Genomic DNA, 23,203 nt, shown 5'->3' with positions numbered 1-23,203 from the left:
ATAGAAAAAACAACAATGAAAAACATTTTAAATCAATGCCATTCTTGGATAAGAAATAGAAATAAATTGATTCACTCACTTTCCTGACAATATCCATATGTAGCCATAAGCAGTAACACTTTATTTACTGCACTCTCAGATAGCGTTTTAGAAAAGGTTACTGACTTCTGCAGTGATACTATCCACTAATTTTGAGCACTGCAATACAAATTCAGCCTCCCAGACTGCCTGAACTTGTTCTAGTAAGCAGGCCTCACTGGAGTTCTGTGTTTATTGTATACAATTTTTTCTACTTCATTAATTTTTTTTGATCATTCAGTGTTATCACTAGTTCAAATCTGGCAGACAGAAAAGGATGAGGCTTTGCAAGTGATACAAAATAACTGAGATACACCATGAACCATCACCTCAGTTGACCTTTTTAAAAAATAGTAATGTTTTATTCCCTTTGCCCCACCTCACATGCTAGAACGTGATATACAGAACTAGAAATTGGCACAGCAATAGGGGCAGTAACACATACAGATAAAACCATATTTAAGACTTTCATGGGGACTCTTGTTTATCTTTCCTAATCTCTGCTGGTAAAATGCTTTCAACTTCTTACCTCAACCACTGTAGATGAATGCATACACTTGCTGTATGGTGTCCAAGATGTGCTTATTTGTGTGTAATGAAATGGGCTGCAATACTTGGTACATAATGCAGGTTATGGTTTTGATGGGTGTTCTAGGTTTCTGCTTTCCAAATGTATGAATATGTGGTAAATAACCAACAGACTCCAAGACGGATTAATCCATCCTCAGGAAATGAACATGGCTCTTGCCGATCTCTTGGGATACTGGCATTTTCGTAATGAGATGGGAAAAAGGTCTAATTGATAAGCGATGGCCTAGGGAGGGCGCATGGAGCATGCGACACTAGGAGGTGGCTTCAGCAACACCCTGCACCTTTCCCATGCTCCAGAAACCCTCCGGCCAGGTGCTTCAGGAGGGCCCAGACTCAAGCTGAGCCCTGTGGGGGCCAGGGGACCGCAAGGAGGCTGAAGCACTGAACATAAATGCAGTGGAAGGAAGGGCAGGAGCCTCTGGCAGGATTGCACTGCATGTGGGACGGGTAAAGAGCAAACCAGCCCTGAGACCTCCTGTCCTCTAATTTTAGCGTTAAAGCCATTTGTCACATATATTTGTGGTACCACTTTCTATTGCTTAAGATCTTCCCCAATTTAGGTAATTCTCTTCTGCCAGCAAAGAATCCTACAAATGCTTCTCAAACATTGAAGTCATTTGATATTCTGGTAAAATGTCTCCTGAGTACTCATTTTCCTTTTTGAGGCACAGATATTTCATTTAACCCTGTTTTAAAATTATTTTCACTGCTTCTCCCATTTTAGGACATAATAGCTATAGTATTTATTAAGCAGTTTTGCTTTGTATACCCTTCCATAACTGTCATTATATCTTTTAGATATGATTAAAAAAAGCATTATAAAATCATTTTTGGCTCATTTTCTCATCGTAAGTATCCTACTTTTGACTTATTTATATTACCAACTGTGATCCCTCCTCCTTTATGTTCTTTTGCATTTTTATGTTCTTAATGCATTTTTAGTATTGAATTTGCAAAATAATGTTTCAACTTACAACATTTCTTTGTACATGTATTATGAAGACAAAAACACTTTTCCTATTATTTTACTCAACAAAAATCAGGCAAAACAGAAACATCTTCTCTGGGAAGATGCCGATGTACGTGATATGCTCTGCTACTTTTCCATCACATATGTATACATAATACTTTTTTTTCCCTCCTTTTCTTTCTTAGATCTTTTTGGACAGCTTTTCTGTTATGTCTAAATTACTGAATTACTTCTAAAAAACTACAGAAGAAACCACTACCTGCCTTCTCAATCCAATATCTGGTAATGCACAAAAATCTCAGGTATATTTTTCTCTCTCTTGTACTGAAGAAAATAAATGTCTTTGGAACTAGCTTAGTGGTAATGCATTCAGATTCTCACCTTTTGCTTTATTTTGTGGTGCTATTTGACACAAAGCAAACAGCTGATAGGATAATATAGCTTCATAGCTGGAAGAGTCATAGCTGCAAGGGTCACTTAGGTTAGCTGACCCATTGCAAAAGTTGTCCTTTGTGAAACTGAGTTTTAAATGTCTAAAAAGATAGGGCTTCCTTTCGAAAACTGGAGAATAGGGGATTGGAGGACTCAGGGATGGATTGTTCTTTACCCCTGTTCATATGCAATGGGATGTCATATAACAGATTTCACCTCAAATTTTTCTTGATATCAAGGTACATTTTCCCTTTATGAAATTTTGTTTGATGCTTCAGAACTCCTTAATTTTTTTTTCTTCCTTTTTCTTTCAGGCTTCCAAATTGTTTCTGTGTCTCTAACATGGACACATAAACACATTTGTGCTAATGTGTATCTACACAAATACATAGATCTACACAAATACACACACATTTAACCTAAAACAATGACAACCGGGGGGATATTATTGCTTCCCGTAAATGAAGCAAAGAATTAAGCAAAAGTAATGAAGGCTTTTTCAAGCTAAAAGAACATGTTGGCTCAAAAAAAAAAAAAAAAAAAAAAAAAAAAGTACCAGCTATCCTTTCAGCAAGTTATAAAGTTGGGAAATTAGTATAGTTTTGCCTGCTGTGGGGAGCCGTACCTTTGCGAGGCTCTTACAAAAGCTGCTGGCACCAGTCCAAGGATCAAGGTGTTGAGTACCTAGGACTCAGACACAGAATGAAGCAGATTTTTGTCAAACTCTGATAGTTAGTAGTTACAGAATAACTAAAAGTTCCATCATGGAAGGCTTAGAGGTACAAAAAGCAAATAATCTAAAAAGCAAACAATTCAGTTGGGTGAGGTCTGAGCTACTGCCATTTTGATACTGCTCCTCCCATATTGATTAAATAATAATGAATCATATAATGTCTGACTGATGAAATAGAGACAACATCTCTGCTTTTACCTTTGCCATAGAGTATGGTAACCAATGGCAAAGCTTTTGTGAATAAGATTCTTTGTACCAATAAAACTGTCCCTAACCAAGTTGGTATGTTCTTGATCTTTTCTACTCCTGGGAACTAAACCCCCTCTTTGGGACTCGGATAGAAGACCACCAGGAAACTTTAGGTATCAAAGGCACAAGCCAAGTAGTCATGACTGAAGTCTAGATGACAAAAAGCAAGTGAGTAAGAGAGCTGTCTTTGGCCTGGCTTGCTGCTACTGTTGGAGAAAACAGAAGAGCTATCCCACCACTTAGAAAGCTTCATAACCTCAACTGAGATGCTTTTGACCTCTATGTTCTCTGAGAATGAGGACTCCATTTTTCCATCTCTTGATCTTGCCCAAAGACTCAACTGACTGCCTTTATATCAAAAATAAGATAGAGGAGCCACAGGATATATCCTCTGGCAATGTGCAGGCAGCTCAGGGTTTCCAGAATCACAGCAAAGCACTGCCTTCTTTGTAATATGCTCTGATATACACTAGTTGATGATATACACTAGTTTTACCTTCACGAAGCAGCCTCTGCATTCAAAATACCTAATGAAAATCATTTGAGCAATAATCCATCTTGGGTAGATTTCTATTATTGTTGGTGGCCTGCCACACAAATAATTTTAACCCATAAACTTGAATAAACACAAAGACTGCATGTGATAACAATTTAGATAAAAGCTCCAACATTTAAGTTCAAAGATTTAAGTGATGTTATTTGCACAAAACATATTCATGAAAATATATACTTGCATATTATGTATTTTTACATACATACCTAGCCTCACTGTGGAATGCATTTTCCCATAGTAGTAACCTTCTTGTTACAGTCATTTTTGTAGCTTTCAAAATTGTATCACATTAAATGCCAGACTCCTAGTGTTCATATTTTTGTAATTTGTTGTCTTAGGCCAATTCCTTCAACTTCTTGCTTTTTTTTGTTTATAAACCTCTAAGGTAAACTGTTGACTTCAGGTTTTGATCGGTGGTGGTTTGGGAGGCATTGTTAATATAGAAACCATTAGAAAGCCCAATTATGGTCCATTACTCATTTTTAGCACATACATTTTCTGAGTTTTGATCACAGAGGGTTTGTAAAAGTAGAATAAAAGACCTTTGAATAGGTTGCTTGGTGGTACATTGTAAACTTCAATTATTCGTTCCCAGAAACTTTTTTTTTAGTAGAGAAGTGAAATCTCTTTTAAATGCAGCATGATTCAGAAACCCCTACTAAAAAGGTATTAAACATTCCTTCATTAATAACAGTAATCTGGAATCCCAGAGTGCACTGTCACTTTAAAATGTAGACCTAAAGATTTTTTTCTTTCCCTGCGGTCCATTATTAAGCTGAAGTCATTTTATAACTGCAACATTGTAGCCACCACCTCTTCCTGAGAGGGAGGAGGACAGCATGCTGTTAATGCACAGCTGTCACTCACAAACCTGGCTGCAGAGCAATTGGACGAAAGCATTAGTCTGTAATACTCAGAGTTTTCTTCCTCTGTAATTTTTGGCAGAATCTCTTCTTGGCTTCTAAAATACAGTAACCCACCACAACCAGTTCATGGTATAACCATCAAAACCAGACAATTCTCTTTCAGAGGCAGAGAAGCAATTTTGTTTTTCATCTGAGCTTCCCTCTATCACACACAGAGACTGGTAGACTCTCTCCTATGCGTAATGGCTTTTGACAGCCACTGATTTCAGAGGGAAGAGCTTGATAACAGTTTTCCTCTCTCCAAACGTGCCAGTTTTCTCAGCCAGGCAGAGGTTCACAGAGAAGCTGGCAGTCTCCTTCTCTGTTGCAATTGTATTTTGTAAAGTGAGATCATCCAATGTACTTGAAAAATCTTAACTTCCCCGGCTTGGAGTACAGTCCTAGTTCTGAGTGTCAGGGTTTTTTTTGTCCTTTTATTAATAGCTGATGACTGTACTTTTCACCAGTATCAGAAGAGTGTGAGGGAGAGCAAGATGGCAAAAGGTCAGTCAACTGATTTGTTGAGATTCTCCTCTGTCTGCAACAAAATTCTTCTGATTTGGAAGTTGTTCTGAATTCTTCCTATAAGAGCGCGAGTTTGCTAAAAGGACCACACTTCTGCTATCACACACACACACACGTCTTCACACAAATTAACTATTGTAAATACCTTATGAAAGTCCATTTTCTTCCTACCACATGCGCCTCTCAATTTCTAGCTTCAGTGAAGACAGAGTGAGAGGAGAGAGAATGAGAATGGAAAGCATGGGGGGTGGGGGGGCTTTTGTTTAAAATGCAGACAAATCTGCCTTTTCTGCTTGATGGCCTGTAACATTTCCATGTAGTGTACTTTGCATGGCAGAATAGCTACTAGTAATAGAATTTCTCACAGTGGAGGTTAATTACTTTTCAGCTACAGCTAAATAAATTTCCTGTCAAGCCCAGTGACAGGAATATGCCACTGTCACCATTTTTACCCACAGTTTTAATTCACTGTTAATATCTGACACCAGCTTGCATTCAGGGGGCTGATCTCCTGAACGGTAGGGTTTCCCAAAGGAATAGGACAGATTGGCACTAATGTAGTATCAAGATATGTGGAAAAGAGTGCACTTCGCCTCTCCCTCGTGTACTGCAAAGAAGATTAACTGACCTGTCTCTCACTTTAAAGAACAAAAGAGAACCTCACACTGATGAAATAAAAATGACATGGTAAACTTAACCTTAAAATACAGGGTAGAATAGTGAGGTGGCATATCTGGTCTAACCTTATGCTAAGCAAACTTACATAACACACCACCTCCTTTCTCTTCTCCACAGCAATTTTCTTCTGGTCTTTAAAAGCCCACATTTTGAGCCTGAAAATTTTGCTGTAAAAACTGAACTCAGACAATAAACCTTATGTGACAGTGAATGATAGAACTAATTTCTCCTAATTGTCTTCATATTTCTCCAATTAATTCTTTCTTTTTTTTCTTGCAAGAAATTTCTTCTGCTGCAAACAAAATAATGCCATATATCAAGTGTGATATGCATTGAACTACTCTCTTATTTAATCAATACAGAGCCTGATGTGGAATCACATTAGTAATCTTTAAGGACAGATGGCAAAGAGTCGTAACAAGAGCATGCCTAGGGTTTTCTAACCTCAATTCAGGATAATCAGGCTAGAAGGGAAATTCCTTGACTCATTCAGCTTCCCTGATCTGAAGTCACATTTTCTAACATTTTAGTGATTTTCATGATTCTGAGGAAAGCTATATTCTCCTAAATCTGCCTGATTGTGCACCTGAGCTTAATAAAGTATTGTTTTATGCTTGAGACCTAATTATCTAAAAGCATCGTTCCCATTGAAAGTAGTGACTTCAGATGGAGCTGGGCAGTGTATAGTGCATTTAACAGCTGGGTCTGTGATGACATTGAAGATGGAGTCTATGGAAAAGGGAAGAGGAAGTCTAGAACACTGCTTCACTTTAGGGACATATGATATTACAAGAAAAAACAAAAGATAAGTCACAGCTTCTTAGGTATGAGATATTTCACTTAATTCACTGTACTGTTATTTAAGAATCTGGAATGGAATTTCTGGGTTTTTTGCAAGCCACAGGAGGTATCACAGTTTTCTGAATCTCTAAAAAACCCCTCAAAATCCTGGCTGGCAATGCAGTTAAAACAATTGGGTCAATTGAAATAGCTTTTTTCAGAGTATTAGGCTCAATTCTGCCAGTTAAAGCAGAGATGAACTTTTGGCTTAGAAATGAAGTTAGCCCAGAAGGGTGCTATTCAACATAGTTCGAATTTTTGATTCCCTTTCCGAGCTATTTGAAACTGCTTTATGTTGCTTGACTCATATTATTCATCTCAGTGAAATTCTGTATTAGTGAAATGTCAGCTCCTTTGTGGTAGTACATGGGCTTTTTAAGGTGTCTGTAGGTTCATAACAATATTAAAACAGGCACCTTTCTCTCAGAAAAAGTTCCCATGGTATAGCTTCAACCTTTCACAAAAAAAGCCCCAGGCAGCAGGGTACAGCTCATAACTACAACATTGAAAAGATCACAGTAGTGTCATTCAGCAATTTAGAATATGCATGTATACACTTTGGTTTTCACTTAAACAGCCATCAACAACACCTAAAATGTTGAAGACGGATTCTTAATCTGCATTTTGAGCTCTCTGCTTTTCATTATGCTGTCATCCATTGCTGTTAACATTTATATTGAAGCGAAAACTCCACCTACATTCTATACCTTCTGCTTGGAACCTCATATCTTGATTCTGAAGCTTTTATGAGGCCTTAAAGAGAAAACTATAACATCACACAGAAAACAAACAGCATGACCAGATAAGCTCTTGAGAAATCAAGTCTTAACTGTGAAAATACACTGAATTCCATGTAAAGTAAAACAGAAGGTATGTGAGCTGCCTACAGATGTAGGTATGTGATCTTACCAGCTGTTTTCATTTTCCTCCTTAAGCTTCCTCCACAGCAACTGTTCAGAGTAGGAAACTACCACAGAAAGATGTCATCTCAATTTGTACTGTGGTAAGTTGAGTCCTACCTTGCCTGGAAGATCAGGCACAGCTTCCCAGGAGATCCTGCTGCTGTTGAAAATAATTGCCTATGGCTAAAGTAATCTGTTATGAAATGAGTTAAATGCATCATGTGGTCACCTAACAGCAATACAATTTACATATATTGCTTTCATATTTAGCTATTTCAACAAAGTTTAATTAAGACTTCAGCAAATATATACAATTTCTATAAATGAATGAGAAGGAGGCTACATTGGGCACCTAAAATCTGCAAATGCACAGCAATTTGTTTAAGAGAGGAAATAAGAGAGGCAGGGAGCTTTGGCACCTATATTATAGCCGTGGGACTGTAACGAAGCAAAGGTAACAAAAATCTGTACTTGTGGCTTAGAAAGCATCTCCCAAAGACAGTGGTTTCTCTTCATTTTTGATCTTTTTTATTTTTTGTGATTCCACACATGTTCTTATTTCTCACATCTAATATAGCATGCTAAAAAATTATTAATGAGGAAGTCTATCTTCTAATCTTGGCTGCTTTAAAAACATTAGCAAAGGCTGCCATTTATCATCATATTTCTTATTAAAGCTTGGAAGAAAGAGCACACAGCAGTGCATCTTGGAAGTCATAGCTGTGAAGAAAAGCACTTTCTGCTATTTTCTCACTGATTGTGGCTAATGTTAAAATAATTACTGGTAAAGGGTCTCCCTGCTGCTTGATTGCCAAGTTCCACAGTTCTGATGACTTCAGGTTCTTCCCTATGTTAAAACTTTAGTTGGCTTAGTTTGGGCTATTTTATGTCTCTGTCTGCATGTTTTCAGAATCCCTTAACACCTCAAACTCTCTTTCACAGAATCACAGAATCACAGAATGGTTGAGGTTGGAAGGGACCTCTGGAGATCACCTCGTCCACCCCCTCCCTGCTAAAGCAGGGTCACCTAGAGCACGTTGTACAGGATCATGTCCAGGTGGGTTTTGAATATCCCCAGAGCAGGAGACTCCACAATCTCTCTGGGCAACCTGTTCCAGTGCTCTGTCACCCTCACAGTAAAGAAGTTTTTCCTCATATTCAGATGGAACTGCCTGTGTTTCAGTTTGTGCCCGTTGCCTCTCATCCTGGCACTGGACACCACTGAAAAGAGTCTGGCCCCATCCTTTTGACACCCTCCCTTAAGATATTTGTATACATTGATAAGATCCCCTCTCAGTCTTCTCTTCTCCAGGCTAAACAGGCCCAGCTCTCAGCCTTTCCTCATAGGAGAGATGTTACAGTCCCCTAATCATCTTCCTAGCCCTCTGCTGGACTCTCTCCAGTACTGCTATGCCTCTATTGCACTGGGGAACCCAGAACTGGAGACAGCACTCAAGATATGGCCTCACCAGGGCTGAGTAGAGGGGAACGATCACCTCCCTTGATCTGCTGGCAACACTCTTCCTAATGCACCCCAGCACACCTTCTTGGCCACAAGGGCACATTGCTGGCTCATGGGCAATTTGTTGTCCACCAGGACTCCCAGGTCCTTCTCCGCAGAGTTGCTTGCCAGCAGGTCAGCCCCCAACCTGCACTGGTGCATGGGGTTATTCCTCCCTAGGTGCAGGACCCTGCACTTGCCTTTGTTAAACTTCATGGGGTTCCTCTCCACCCAACTCTCCAGCCTGTCCAGGTCTCTCTGAATGACAGCACAGCCCTCTGGCGTATCAGCCACTCCTCCCAGTTTTGTATCATCAGCAAACTTGCTGAGAGTGCACTCTGTCCCTTCATCCAGGTCACTGATGAATAAGTTGAAGAATAAGACTGGACCCAGTACTGACCCCTGGGGGACACCGGTAGCTACAGGCCTGCAACTAGACTCTGCGCTTCTCATCACAACCCTCTGAGCTCTGCCATTCAGCCAGTTCTCAATCCACCTCACTGCCTGCTCATCTAACCCACACTTCCTGAGCTTGCCTATGAGGATGTTACAGGAGACAGTGTCAAAAGTCTTGCTGAAGTCAAGGCAGACAATATCCACTGCTCTCTCCTCATCTACCCAGCCAGTCATCCCATCATAGAAGGTTATCAGGTTGGTTAAGCATGATTTCCCCTTGGTGAATCCATGCTGCCTACTCCTGATCACCTTCTTTTCCTCCACATGCTTGGAGATGGCATCCAGGATGAACTGCTCCATCACCTTTCCAGGGATCGAAGTGGGGCTGACTGGCCTGTAGTTTCCTGGGTCCTCCTTCTTGACCTTTTTGAAGACTGGAGTGACCTGTTCTCCATGACCTTTCAAAAATGATGGAGAGCGGCCTATCAACAACATTCACCAGCTCCCTCAGCACTCGTGGCTGCATCCCATTGGGGCCCATGGATTTGTGGGTGTCAAGTTTGATCTCTAAACGATCTCTTCCTTTCTCCACACTTTCTCTCTTGTCTCCAGGATCTGGAATTCCTGACGGCTGGCTTTAGCAGTAAAGATTGAAGCAAAGAAGGCATTCAGTAACTCTGCCTTCTTGGTATCCTTCGTCACCAGGGCATCAACCCCATTCAGCAGCGGGCCCACATTTTCCCTAGTCTTCCCTTTGCTACTGATGTATTTGAAGAAGCCCTTCTTGTTGTCCTTGACATCCATGGCCAGATTTAACTCCAAATGGGCCTTAGCCTTCCTCATCGCATCCCTGCATACTCTGACAATGTTCCTCTATTCCTCCCAAGTGGCCTGTCCCTTTTTCCACATTCTGTATACTTCCTTCTCCTGTTTGAGTTTTGCCAGGAGCTGCTTGCTTATCCATGCAAATCTCCTGACCCCTTTGCTTGACTTCTTACTCACAGGGATGCACTATTCTTGAGCTTGGAGGAAGTGAATATCAACCAGCTCTCTTGGACCTGCCCCCCCCCCCCCCTTCCTTCCAGGGCTCTAACCCATGGGATTCCTCCAAGTAGGTCCCTGAAGAGGCCAAAGTTTGCCCTCCTGAAGTCCAGGGTTGTGATCCTACTTATTGCCCTGCTTCCTCCTCGCAGGATCCTGAACTCCACCATCTCATGGTCACTGCAGCCAAGGCTGCCCCCAACCTTCACCTCTCCAACCAGTCCTTCCTTGTTTGTTAGTACAAGGTCCAGCAGCACACCTCTCCTTGTTATCTCCTCCACCACCTCTGTCAAAAAATTACCATCAATGCTCTGCAGGAACCTCCTGGACTGTTTGTGCCTGGCTGTGTTGTCTTTCCAGCAGGTATCAGGGTGGCTGAAGTCCCCCATGAGAACCAGGGCCTGTGATCGTGAGGCTACTTCCAGCTGTCTCTGGAAGGCCTCATCGACTTCCTCTTCCTGATCAGGTGGCCTGGAGTAAACACCCACAACAGGGTCACCCATGTCAGCCTGCCCTTTAGTCCTTACCCATAAGCTCTCAACTCACTCTTCATCCACCCCTAGGCAGAGCTCGATACATTCCAGTCACTCTCTCACATAAAGAACAACTCCACCACCTCGCCTTCCTGGCCTGTCTTTCCTAAAAAGCACATAGCCATCCATGACAGCATTCCAGTCATGCAAGCTATCCCATCATGTCTCTGTAATTGCAGTGAGATCATGGCCCTGTGACCACACACAGATCTCTAATTCTTCCTGTTGATTCCCCATGCTGCATGCATTGGTCTACAGGCATTTCAGAGAAGCAATCGAGCATGCAGGTTTCCCAGGAGGGGTGCAAAAGGATCCTCCGTAGTCATGGCCCATACGCACTTCCCCAGCTGCAGGCACCCGCTGGAGGCATCCCAGCTTGAGCCATGTTTTGCTGACTACCCTGTCTCTGTAACTCTCCCCTTCCCCCATCTTTCCTCCTTACCAGGCTGGCCAACCTGTTGGCAAAGACACATGTGCCCTGCTTAGTGAGGTGGATCCCATCTCTCCCCATTCAGTTGTCCATCTTCAAACAGGGTCCCACGGTCGTAGAAACCAAAACTGTGTTGCCAACACCAGCAGCGCAGCCAGTTGCGAACTTGGAAAATCCATCTACTCCTCCTCCCATCCTTCTCCCTCACTGGCAGGCTTGAGGAGAAAATGACCTGACCTGGGCTCCCAGACCCTTGACCACCATCCCCAGAGCTCTGAAATCCTGTTTGACGGTTTCCAATTTGCCTTTGGTATCATTAGTGCCCACATGGAAGAGCAGCAGAGGGTAGTAGTCCGACACGTGGACAAGCCTCGGCAGTCTTTCCATGACATCTTGTATTCAACCCCTGGCAGGCAACAAACCTCTCTATACAAGAGGTCAGGTCAGCAGATAGGTGCCTATGTCCCCTGCAGCAGGGAGTCACCCACAACAACCACTTGCCACTTCTTCTTGTGTTCCTGCATGGCACAGGGTCTGTGGGCCCAGTTGCTTCCCTGCCATGCTCAGCTCCTCCTCAGCCTGGAGGGCACGAAACCTGTTCCTCAATTTGTTCCTCAGCCTGCTCCCTTCGTGAGGGACTTGGCAAAATCAAATCCTTAATGAAGACGCATTGTGAAGGAGCCTGTGCATTCTGGTGATTTTCCTTTCTTTTAATAAAAAAAAAAAAAAAGGATTGGTTAACGTTGATTGAAAATAAAAGAGGAAATGCTATGTGCCAGCTCTGGACTTTATTCCTTGTGCTGTTTTACCACAACCTTGTTACTGGGAGCACTCTGGGAGCAGCACTACTTCAGCAAGGAGCAGCAGCCAAGAACTTCTTCTAGAGAAGCACCCATCCACTGATTTCTGCTTCTGAGAATGTTTCACATTGTAGCTTGAGATTTTTATTTCCAACTGACAGTACTGGATTTTCTGTCTTAATATTGGGGGCTTTTCAAGAGGCTTTTCTTTGACACTCACTACAGTTGTTACGAGCCAAGTAGCAGGAAAAGTGCAACTCGCCCACCAAGTTAACTAACTAATTAATTAATTAATTGAGTCAAGATATAGCAATAATGTATGAATCATTAAGCAAAGTCTCCGAAGGATGTATGTAATTTTCACCAGCAGGCAAATGCTAGCATTAGGATTCGCACAGGTTTAATCCAGGCATGTGATGCACATACTCCCTCTCAATTCCTTCAAAAATGTGGTATGTAGAGGGAATGAACATACAGGGCACCCCTCTCTGTTGAATGTTTCCTTGTTCATGGTGATGCTACTTGTGGCCATACTGCCTATCCTGGGAATACATGTTGGGGCAACATTTCTAAAACCCTCTTAGCTTCCCCTGCTGTCTAAATCTGCAGCTGTTGATAAATCTTAGTCACAAATTGTATGTGTCCAGCCTAGGTTACCATTATTTATTTCAACAGAAAAAATGGCACTTTGCTATGACTAGCATATACTATCACAAAAAAATTCTTAGTATTTCAAACTATAACTATGTGGACAGCATGCACTTTGCAGCAGCTGTTATTTTTCGGTGAAATACCACCACCTATAGAATGTAATCAAGATTCCTGATATAATGTAAAGTGGAAATATAAAGATGGTTGATTATTTTGTGTTAGGTCCAACCATTTCATTCTATCACCTGTCTTTTTTCATCACCTCCAGTGTGACATCCTGGAATGGAGTTCCTGACATGTAATAGAAAGCTGTGGTGAAAACATTAATATGTTCCTTAGTGCAAGCAGTCCATGTTGTCTCAGAAATAAATGGAAAGTCTTCCGACCTTTTCATTTACTTCTGAGACAACGGGCTAGAGAGGAAATATTTTGCCAGCTGTTTTAGTTTTAAATTACAATGCCATGATTGGTTTCATTTCTGGGTCACCCATAGCAACCATTACTTGAAAACTCAAGAACAGTCCTTGCTGCATTTAAAACTCTTTGGGGTTAAAGTCCAAATGCTATAATTTATCTGACACATTTGTTACAACAGTCATATTCACTGCTCTGAAAAATTCTGTTCTTCCTTCCACTGTCTCTCTCTTTTCAATACATAATTATGTGGGTGCTTGACACGAAAATGTCACTTCTGTACCCGGTAAGAGATCAGTCACTGCACTGAAAAAGGTAATTCATGTCATGTACATGCAATCAGTGGCCAAAATAGTATCTTCAGTGCAAATGTATCTTAGGCCAGTACAGAGGTCAACAAAATTGAATTCACTTTGGTCCAATGCGGCAGCAGATTTAGTTTTATTTCAATTTTAATAGTGGCCATCAAGTAACCTAGATATCAGCTTAGTCAGACTATTGTGTGTAAGGGAATCTGTCTGAATCTTATTTAGGAGCATGTAAGCTGAATCTTAAATTTCTTGCATCTTCCTATGTAGATGGGATCATCTGTATATGCATAGCAGTTTAAAGTGATGAAGTTTGTGTGACAAACTACCCTAGAAACAGATGTCTAATTGACTTCTGCACCTATGGCTGGATCCTACTGGTTTTCCCTCTAGAGCCAATTGTCTAAAATAGTCAGGATTTGCCCCTGCAACTGACGGCAAGTGACATGGCAGAGCTTGCAAATATGGCTAAATTCTGTTTCATGTGACACAAGGCGGCTTTGTATGTACAGTCTGTGGGGATCAGCCTACGACCTGTGCTGTGTCTCAAACTATGCCCAGGCACTGTGTGAAAGAGAGCTATTTGGCACAGGCCGCAGCCAGGCCAAAGTGCGTTTTGGCAATTAAACAGTACAGATGATCCTCCACTGGAGCTCACGCCTGCACCCTGACCTTGGTTAATTTGCTAGTGTAGACAGAGCCGTAGAAGCCAGGCAAGCCCCTTCTCCCATCCTCTGTGAGATAAAGGAGGACAGCAGGCAGGAAGAAAGTAAAAACAGGCAGAGAGGCAAACAGGGTAAATTTGGTCCTAAAGCCGAGTTAGTGCTGCATCTTCTGTTTAAGAGGAAAGATCCCATCATGGATCAGTATTACATCACTGGACCCTTAATAAACTGGCAGGAAACAGAAAGTGATTGGATTTCTGTCACAAAATATTCTAGGACAGAGAATCACAAGAAAAAAAATGAAAACTGAGGAAGAAAATAATAGATATTTTTTATGATCATCAAGAAAAGAACACTGATATGTCCTCCTGTATGTTATATTAAGTTATGTTTGGCTGTAAAACTTGACATCAGTGTACGTGCTAATTGTTCTTCAGTTTCTGGTATTATCACTAAAGCCCCTAAAGAAAAGGTGTTCACTAAAAATACTAGTTAAAATAAAGAATGTGGGGAGAACAAAAGTAGAAAAAATCTGTTTTTTTACTATCAGCAAACACTCACGAACTTCCATCATCAAACATTCCCTCACTAAAATACTAAAATTTCTGAATCCACTGAAGTGGCTAACATCATTGCACATTGCACTAAACTAGTGCATAATGGCAATTATCCACTTGCAAACAGTATTATTAATTTATCAAAATATACTTTTTCATTTCTTCTTGAGAACCTCAAATATGTAAACATACAGAATAGACTCCTTCTCCCAAATTAACATCTAGTAGCATTAACTCGGGCTAATACCTCAAGTTATTTCTCTCCCACCACATATGTTGAATTTTGTGAATACTTGGATCAACTCACTCCTTTCCAAAGTCCTATATGTTTCTGAATACCATGACTGAGTATGATCAGCTACGGTGTAATTTTAAACATCAAAGCCAAAGTCTGTCAAGCATAAATTTTTCTTTTATTGAAAAGTTGGATGTGTATCTTAGTTAAATTTCAAGAAGTGCCCTCATGATAGGACACAAAGCTAATGTCAAATCTGGCTGAAGAAGAAAAAGGTTTAACAATAGCATCAAAATAGAATTGATCAGCAGACCTCAACATAATGTCTCCTATCACATCAGCTGCCACAGCCTAGCTGCCCTATATGAGCCACTTGACAGTCTGCCACTGCAGTTACTGCAATATTTATAGCAGCACTGTTTATGCTTCTACAGTTATAGCTGTGTCAGCACTTTAATTATAAACCTTATTTTCCAAAGATTTACTACTAAGCAACAAAAAATCACCCTCAGCTGCAAGTTTGGATGTGAAGTATTCTCAAGTGTACATGTGTAATTTGTACTTAGGATGTGTTAGGCCAGATTCAGTGCCTATTGAAGGCAATGGAAAAAATAAAAAGCTATTGTGTATGTATAACTCTTATCATTGTTCAAGTAAGAACGAAATAAAGAATTTTGGATGGAAAAAATACCTTTTATCTTATATATTTGACTCTAATATTGTAATGAATTTGCATAATAATAATCTTAATTTAATATCATTAACATATAGCCAGTATGCAGTATATTAAAAGTTAAGTTCATGTACAGTAACCACCAGATATTACGCTATAAATATTTACCACAATTTTCTCCACAAAAAGCATTTATCTATGTTACCCAGTGCTCAGAACTGTGCATTTCAGGACTGAATATTTCAGTACTTGTCTTTCTGTTTACATTTTTCTACTTTTTACAATTTGGAGTCATTTAGAGGCAAAAACAATGTAATATTTTATCTTCTAACTATATTTACAAGATTGAGAAACTGATCTATTCAAGAGAAGACAGGATCTTTCACTATTTCATTCTCTTCAATGTTCCATGAAGCATTACAAAACCCTATGAAAAGCATAAACACAAATAGACACACATACAAATGAATAAACACGAATACATGAATACACATACCTCTTTTAAATGATCTGCCATGTGTTTATAGCAAAGTTGGATGAATTATTCATTTAGAATAATTTATTTGACTAATTTTGACATTTTTCTTCAGTGTAACCCCACTTATTTTCCCCCTTCTCTTCTGTAAACCAAGCAGCAGTACATGGTTGAATGATGTTTGACAAATTCTTTGACCTTTTTTTCCTTCAGTTATTTAATGATTTGTTTACACTTGTATGTTTTGTTCACCTAGTCCTATATAGAAAAGATTATTATTATTCCAAGTACTATTGATAGCATATGGGCATATGTTTCCATATAAAATATTGTATATAATATTACCTCATTTGGATTAATATTTATTTATTTCTTGTGAGGAATTAGGACTCTGGCACAGTATTGCTGAAACCGGTTCTTTATGCTGACGTTCTTATAGTGAGATTAATCAGGTACAACTCAAACAATGAATGAAACAGATCTCTGTGCAATTTCTCAATGGCTGGGTTCTGTGCAGTTACAGGAGGCAAGACCATTTGTCCATGAACTGCATGTGAACGTAGACTCTGTAGCATTATCCCTTGCCAGTTACCAATTTTTTATCTTCTGCTGTGGTGCCTCTATGCACAAGCATATCAAAAGCAGGAATTCCCATTTAACAGGTTCCAAGACAGCCAAAACCATTATGAGTCTCTCATAAAATTGTCACATTTGAGTTCACTGCCAGGCATCCAAAGCGAGTAGGAAATGCAAATTCTCTTCAGAAATGGTCTTTCCTGCTTCTTCTTCTGTAAGGTTGTATCTGAGGTTCACTTTGCTGAGATATATGCCCCACTGGGATGTAGCCCATCTGCAGTACCATGTAAAACATGAAGCTCTGAAAAGAATGCTATCCTATGTTAAAGGTACAGGTCTCTGCAGATTTATTCCTGTTCCAACTAGTGTTTCTCACCATATTTTAGCATTAAAAAAGGTGATTTGGTGTTTTATTACCTAAAAATCTGAATACCTTCTGGAGAACACTTCAGAATCCTTTCATAAACAGAATTGCATTGAGTCAATGGAGAAGTTAACATCAAGCTTTCCTGTGACCCATATTTTTGGACATGAATGAGAAAGATTTCCTCCCTTCATCTCTCTTTAATGTAATAAAGAAAATTCCCTCAACTGAAAAAATATCTGAGCTTAAAATTCTGTTTGGGTTGCTATCCAGCTGCCGAAAGACAGGTAGCCAGCCTTTGGGTAGACACAGCTTCCTTCAGTCATTGCGCTCTTTTCCTTCATATTGGCATCGTTCTGCGATTGGGGGTCCAAGCTTCAGCTCTGAGTTTCAGATCTTCTGTCACTTTGTGTCAAAACATTATTTAATTGAAGTTCCCTATATATCTATATATAATGATTTTTCTATAACACTGCCTACAAAGAATTGTCTTCAATGTACCTGACAGGACATTTGGAAAACAAATGGTCACTTAGAATAGTTAAAAAAAGTGAAAGAGCATTATGCAAAAAAGCTATTCACAAAGGGTGAAGTAGCTGAATTTAAAACACTGAAGGCTATTGAATCATTACGATGATGGATTGTCTTTGCTATCTACAAATAATACACTGATCCTCTTGTCTAAAATAGTGAGTTTGCTGTATTTAATCAGCAATACTGAAGAACACTAATCATTACCTCAGTTCAGATTAGGTTTCAGAAAATATCTCTTAAAAAAAAACATGCACAAGGGAATAAAAAGATAAAATGGCAGCTTTTATTTGGCGTTTTATCTTTGGAAAGCAGAAGAACATATATGTTCTTAAGTAAGTACTCCATTCACAATACAAGTTTTGTAGGGCAGTCATGGACTGATTTAGCTACTAAATAGCATAACAGAGCATTTTTTTGAAGTCAGAATTGTCAACACTATCAGCAACAACAACAGAAACATAATAGTAACTACTTTCAACATCACGTGTGAAAATTCTGGAGAGGCAAACAGGAAACCAAACAGAGACCTCATCCCAATTTCGGGACACGTTAGAGCGGTTAGATTGAACCCCTCACCGTTCTCTGGCTGACGGATCCCTGCAGAAGGGAAGCATACAGGGATACAGCAGACTGAGTCATGAAACTCATAACCAACATTATTTTATCTTGAAAAGATTCTGACTATAAGATGATGCACCTCAAACTAGTAGCACCTCATTCTGAATCCACTTCTTGTGCCATGCAAACACAGTTTCTTTTAAAACATGTCCTTCTAGCAGAGACACCAGAGGATGTTCCAGTTGATCAGGACTCTTCAGTAACTTCTTTTAAGGGGAACAGATATGAAAAAAAGCATTAAGAGGAGACTAGTCATCCAGGTCAGGCAAACTGGTAGAGTAGCCTGGAGATCTCACACTACCACTAACATCACTCTACTTCTTAGACATTGTATGCTCTGATCTCCTTAGAAGTATGCTTTTCCAATTCTGACACACCCCCACCCTGGCTCCACAGCTCTCACACACACATAGTGAACTGGCTGAGTAGCCCCACACTACAGAAATCATGAGGAGCTGAAATAGTGTGTATCAGTGAAATGGAAATTAGGCCCTTGTTCTCAAGAGGTGCCCTGGGAGACACTGATGTAGAAACATTGCAACTGTGGCTCATTAACGCTGCATAAGAAAAACGAAAAACCAAGTGGCTTGAACTTGGATTAGGATAACAGCTATCTATTTTTTTGGTAGTGTGGGTACTGATTGTTGGCAAGCTACTCAGAAACCAAAAGCAGCCTTTAGGCTGGCACAAACATGAAGACCTGATCTTGGGGAGACCAGAAAGTTTTTATGCAGAGACGCAAAGGAGCCTGACTTCCCATGCGCCCTCGGAGCCCTGCAGCGTAACCTGTATCACTGGACATGCAGAAAGCCATTCTCCCTGCTGCCCAGTAAAACCATGCAATTTGTAAGCTCTCTGAAACACTCAGCATTGAATTTTATTTTGACAAGCTCCATTAAACTCTAGGATTTTAACTTTATCACGAAGAGAGAGGTTCCACATGTAGGATTTCTGATTTAGACACATCTAAGAAATAACTTTATTACACACTTTATTAACTAGTCATTACACAGTTTTTAACTGCTTTAATTAAAAGCTATTGTATTCCTCCTGAAGACAAAGGGATTACTGAAAAACAGATTTATGTGTATTTCTAGTTGGGGTTACCACACCATTCATGAGGCAATGAAATAGTTCTTGTGTGGTGACTTTCTACCACGTCACACTTACACTGTGGAAAATAATACTCTCAATGTAATGTAGTCACTAATAATACAGCTCATGCTATTCAAGATATTAAAATCTATATTATAGTCATGTGACAAAACAACAATAAAAATAAAATATTTTTATTATTTCCTTAATTACATTTTAAATAAATTTCATGAAAGCCCTTGTTTACACATATGATTCGTGACAAGTACACCCCAGTACTTAAAACAGTAAGTATGCTTTGCAAAACTAAATGCTTTGTAGAACCAAGACGGTAATGTTTTATTAGAAATAAGAGGTTTCTGAGTCCCATGGCCATTTTTTTTTGCTGCTATTTTCAAGGTAAATATTCACTTTTTTTTAATTGCAAATCTTAGAGGTAAATTTTACCTTTCATCTTCTAATGAATTCAAAGTCAGAAGGGTCTTTAGCACCTAAGAAAACCTAACCATTATTGGCATATGCTGCTGACTTTGACAAGAGTAAAATGATGAGATCTTAAGTAACAGATATTGTCTCTCTGAAGAACATTTCATACAGTTTGGATTTCTTCCAAGGAAAAGTCATATAGCATAGTTAACAAATGATACTGACATCTGCCTCTCACAAAAAGCCAAGGGAGTCTTGTAAAGGTCACAATGCTAAATGGCAGAGCAACTGATTAAGATAAGCCTACATATTGTATTGCACACAATGGCATATTGGGAAAGAGGGAACAAAACAGAATAATTTCACTTTCTTCTGTGTGTGCAGAGATATGTAGATTCTGGTAAGGACTGAATCTGAGTCTTCAGCTGAAGGTAAGTGTATTATGTTATATTTACAGAATGAATTTTTGATATAAACAATGCCAGCTTTCTTTGCTAACACAATGTCTGGTGATGAAATGCAAAGTTCCATGACATTTATATTGTTCTTATTAATACACAAGTCTTCATTTTTTTGGGTTCTGTGGGATGATTAAAACTTTCCAGCTTTGGATTTTTAGTGAGTATAAATAGCAAACACAAAGAAAACTCACAGAGAACTAAACACCAAGGTGGGTGTTCAGCATGCAAAGTGGGACACAGAGAGACTCTTTGCCCTCCACCCTTCTAATTCTTCTTTCTCAGCTTCAGAGACCTCACATCTATCTTTCTCCCTGCTACTTTATGCTAGCATAATTTCTGTTGCATCACCTGTGCCTTACACTGGTAGAGGCAAGAATAGTTTCAGGTCAGGCAAGTATAAATAGGATATGTCAGCCACTATCACATCTGTAGCAAGCCACCCTGAGGGAGATGAGTAGCTGTAGAAAGGGTTCACTCTGCCCATACACCAGGAGAACCAAGATGGATGAGTGCTTGCTATGCCTTTTTACCACGCGATTAGGAATATCCAGTTGTTAAGCTTTGCACATGGATAATAAACCTGACCATCCCTTTTGATCAAGGTTTTTTAATCAGCATAATGAAGCAGATCTTCCCTCTAATCCTACTCTTCATCTCATCAAGGGACTTTTCAAGAAAGCAACAATGACATGATCTTGGTGCTTTCTTCTGTCTGTAACAATAGATGGTATCCAGAGGCATAGAGTGACAGATCCAGGCTACTCTGCAGCATCTTCTCTACCCTTTCTCTATCCTATCCTCAGTGAATAAAAAGTACAAATTCTATAACCAGTAGAAAGCCAAATATTTTAAAGTGAATGTTCGTTGTGGAATCTTCATTGGTCCAATGGTAACTCTAAATAACAACAGCATGATTATTTGAAGAACAAACTTCAGATCTTTTAATTACCCCAAAATTTTATGAGTTTCCCTGTTGTAAGACAAGACAAGGCAAACTGCATTTGTGAGCAAAGTCTCTGAAGAAGCATGTGCTCTTTTTTTCTGTTAACAATGAAAACCTTTTATGCATTGTTTATGTTACTATAGTACTGAAAAACAGCTTGGCACCCTCTCTACAAGGAAGAAATAGCCCTATCCCAGAGAACAGTAGTGTCTGAAAAGAAATTATATGTAGTTGAAGCTCTCTTACAGAGCAAGAAAAGATCTGACACACTGAGCAATTTTTGAAAGAAGAGGGGAAGGGCTGTCATAATAAAGCCAAGAGTATTAAATACTTTAATATTATTTTCAACAGTATGGGGCCTTTTCATATTAACTGCTTCTTCTAAGCAAATATTGTTCTGCAGACACATATTTTTATACTAGTTATTTTAATTATACAGTCTGCTGGAAATGTACGCTGAGGCTGGCAGTTCTCTGTGCCAAATTGTTTGTTTTTATAAATCTGTATTTTTTTAAAAAATAAAACAAAGATATGGGTTTCTAAGCATTAGTTTGCATGACTCACCAGGCACAGTGCAATTTGTAGTAGTCTGGGCTACTTGACACTGTAAATAAGTGTGGTGCTTCAACCAGTAGCAAGGAAAAAACATTTTTTCTTGAGAAAATCACAGAACCATTTACAAGTTTGCTTTTTTATGTTGATCATCAGCATTGTGTTATTACTTGGGGATGGCAGGGCTGAGCAGGGCTGAAACAAGCGAACACAAAAAGCAATAAAAGTGGCACATTTTGAAGAAGTTACTGATAGGAAAAGTGAAGTATGTCAGCCTGCCTACAATGTTCTGCAGAGAAGTAAGCAGAATGGGATTACAACAAATCCACAGCCAGAATTATTTTAAAGATAAAGAGAATATCCAGGACAAAAGAAGCATTTTTCCCTGTTTTTTGCCAAACTACTGAGAAAATTAACCATTTCAACACTTGCTGAAGTCCTTGGTGAGATGAGGAAAAGACTGCAGTGCACTGCAATCTGGTGAAGCCATTCACTGAACGCTGTCACAGAGACAAGCTATAAAAAATAGTTCTACTGTCTGTGTCTTTAGGGCATCTATCTCAGTTTCAGTCTTTAGACTATTAAGCTAATACACTTTTTCAGTGTATTGTACAGTTTCTAGTAAAAGCTTATATGAACCCAAATCATGTCTTTTCTCTGCTATTTCTCTTAATAACAAGTAAATAATTGTATGAGTTCAAGTCAAATGTTCCATTTTCTTACATTTGAATCTGGCCAAAATGTATCTTCCTTTTTAAAAGTGGATGCAGAATTAAAGACTATCTTTCCAAACAAGTGAGCCCTAGCCATTCTTAGAGAATCAGTTATAGGAGCTTGTAAATCATCATCATTTCTTTTTGCTACTTTTCCAAAGAGATCTTACCTTGCGTTTGGAATTTTCTACTTTCTGAAATTGTAAGTTGATGATCTTGTAAAGCAACTGCTGTAGACAATTTTAACACACAGTGCTTTATTGACTTCAGTGGGATTGCAAGAAAAACTTTAGACTTCTCCTCTGCAAGATGTAAAGTCAATGCGCTTTTTTTAAGGTTAGACAGGACATAACTTTGCTGAACTGTAGTCCCACTTTTTCACTTTCATCTCCCAGAGAGAACCATTGTTGGATTATGTTTTCAAATGTACTATTTGCAAGTGAATGAGAAGAAATGTAACTATTTCTGAAAATAGGGATCAATTGTAAGGTTTCCAATAGTTCAGAATGGAAGCTAAATACACAGGGCTGTACCAAAATAATACAGTTTGAGTGAAGCTACAAATCTAATGTATTCACACAATGTACTTTTTAAGGATGCAATATTATATGCTGAATAAATGCACTAATCATGTATGTTCTCTGTTACTCTACTATTTACTTCAAAAGGTATAATTCAGCATTTTTCAATAGGGCCAAATTCTCTATGCACAGACATTCCCCATTGGTTTCAGTGGCATAGAAATTAATAGAGTAGGCTTGATCAGCCATCAAAGCACATTACAGC

This window comes from Dromaius novaehollandiae, chromosome 2, assembly GCF_036370855.1.
Source record: "Dromaius novaehollandiae isolate bDroNov1 chromosome 2, bDroNov1.hap1, whole genome shotgun sequence".
Lineage (NCBI taxonomy): Eukaryota > Metazoa > Chordata > Aves > Casuariiformes > Dromaiidae > Dromaius > Dromaius novaehollandiae.
Note: the sequence above shows the minus strand (reverse complement) of the source record.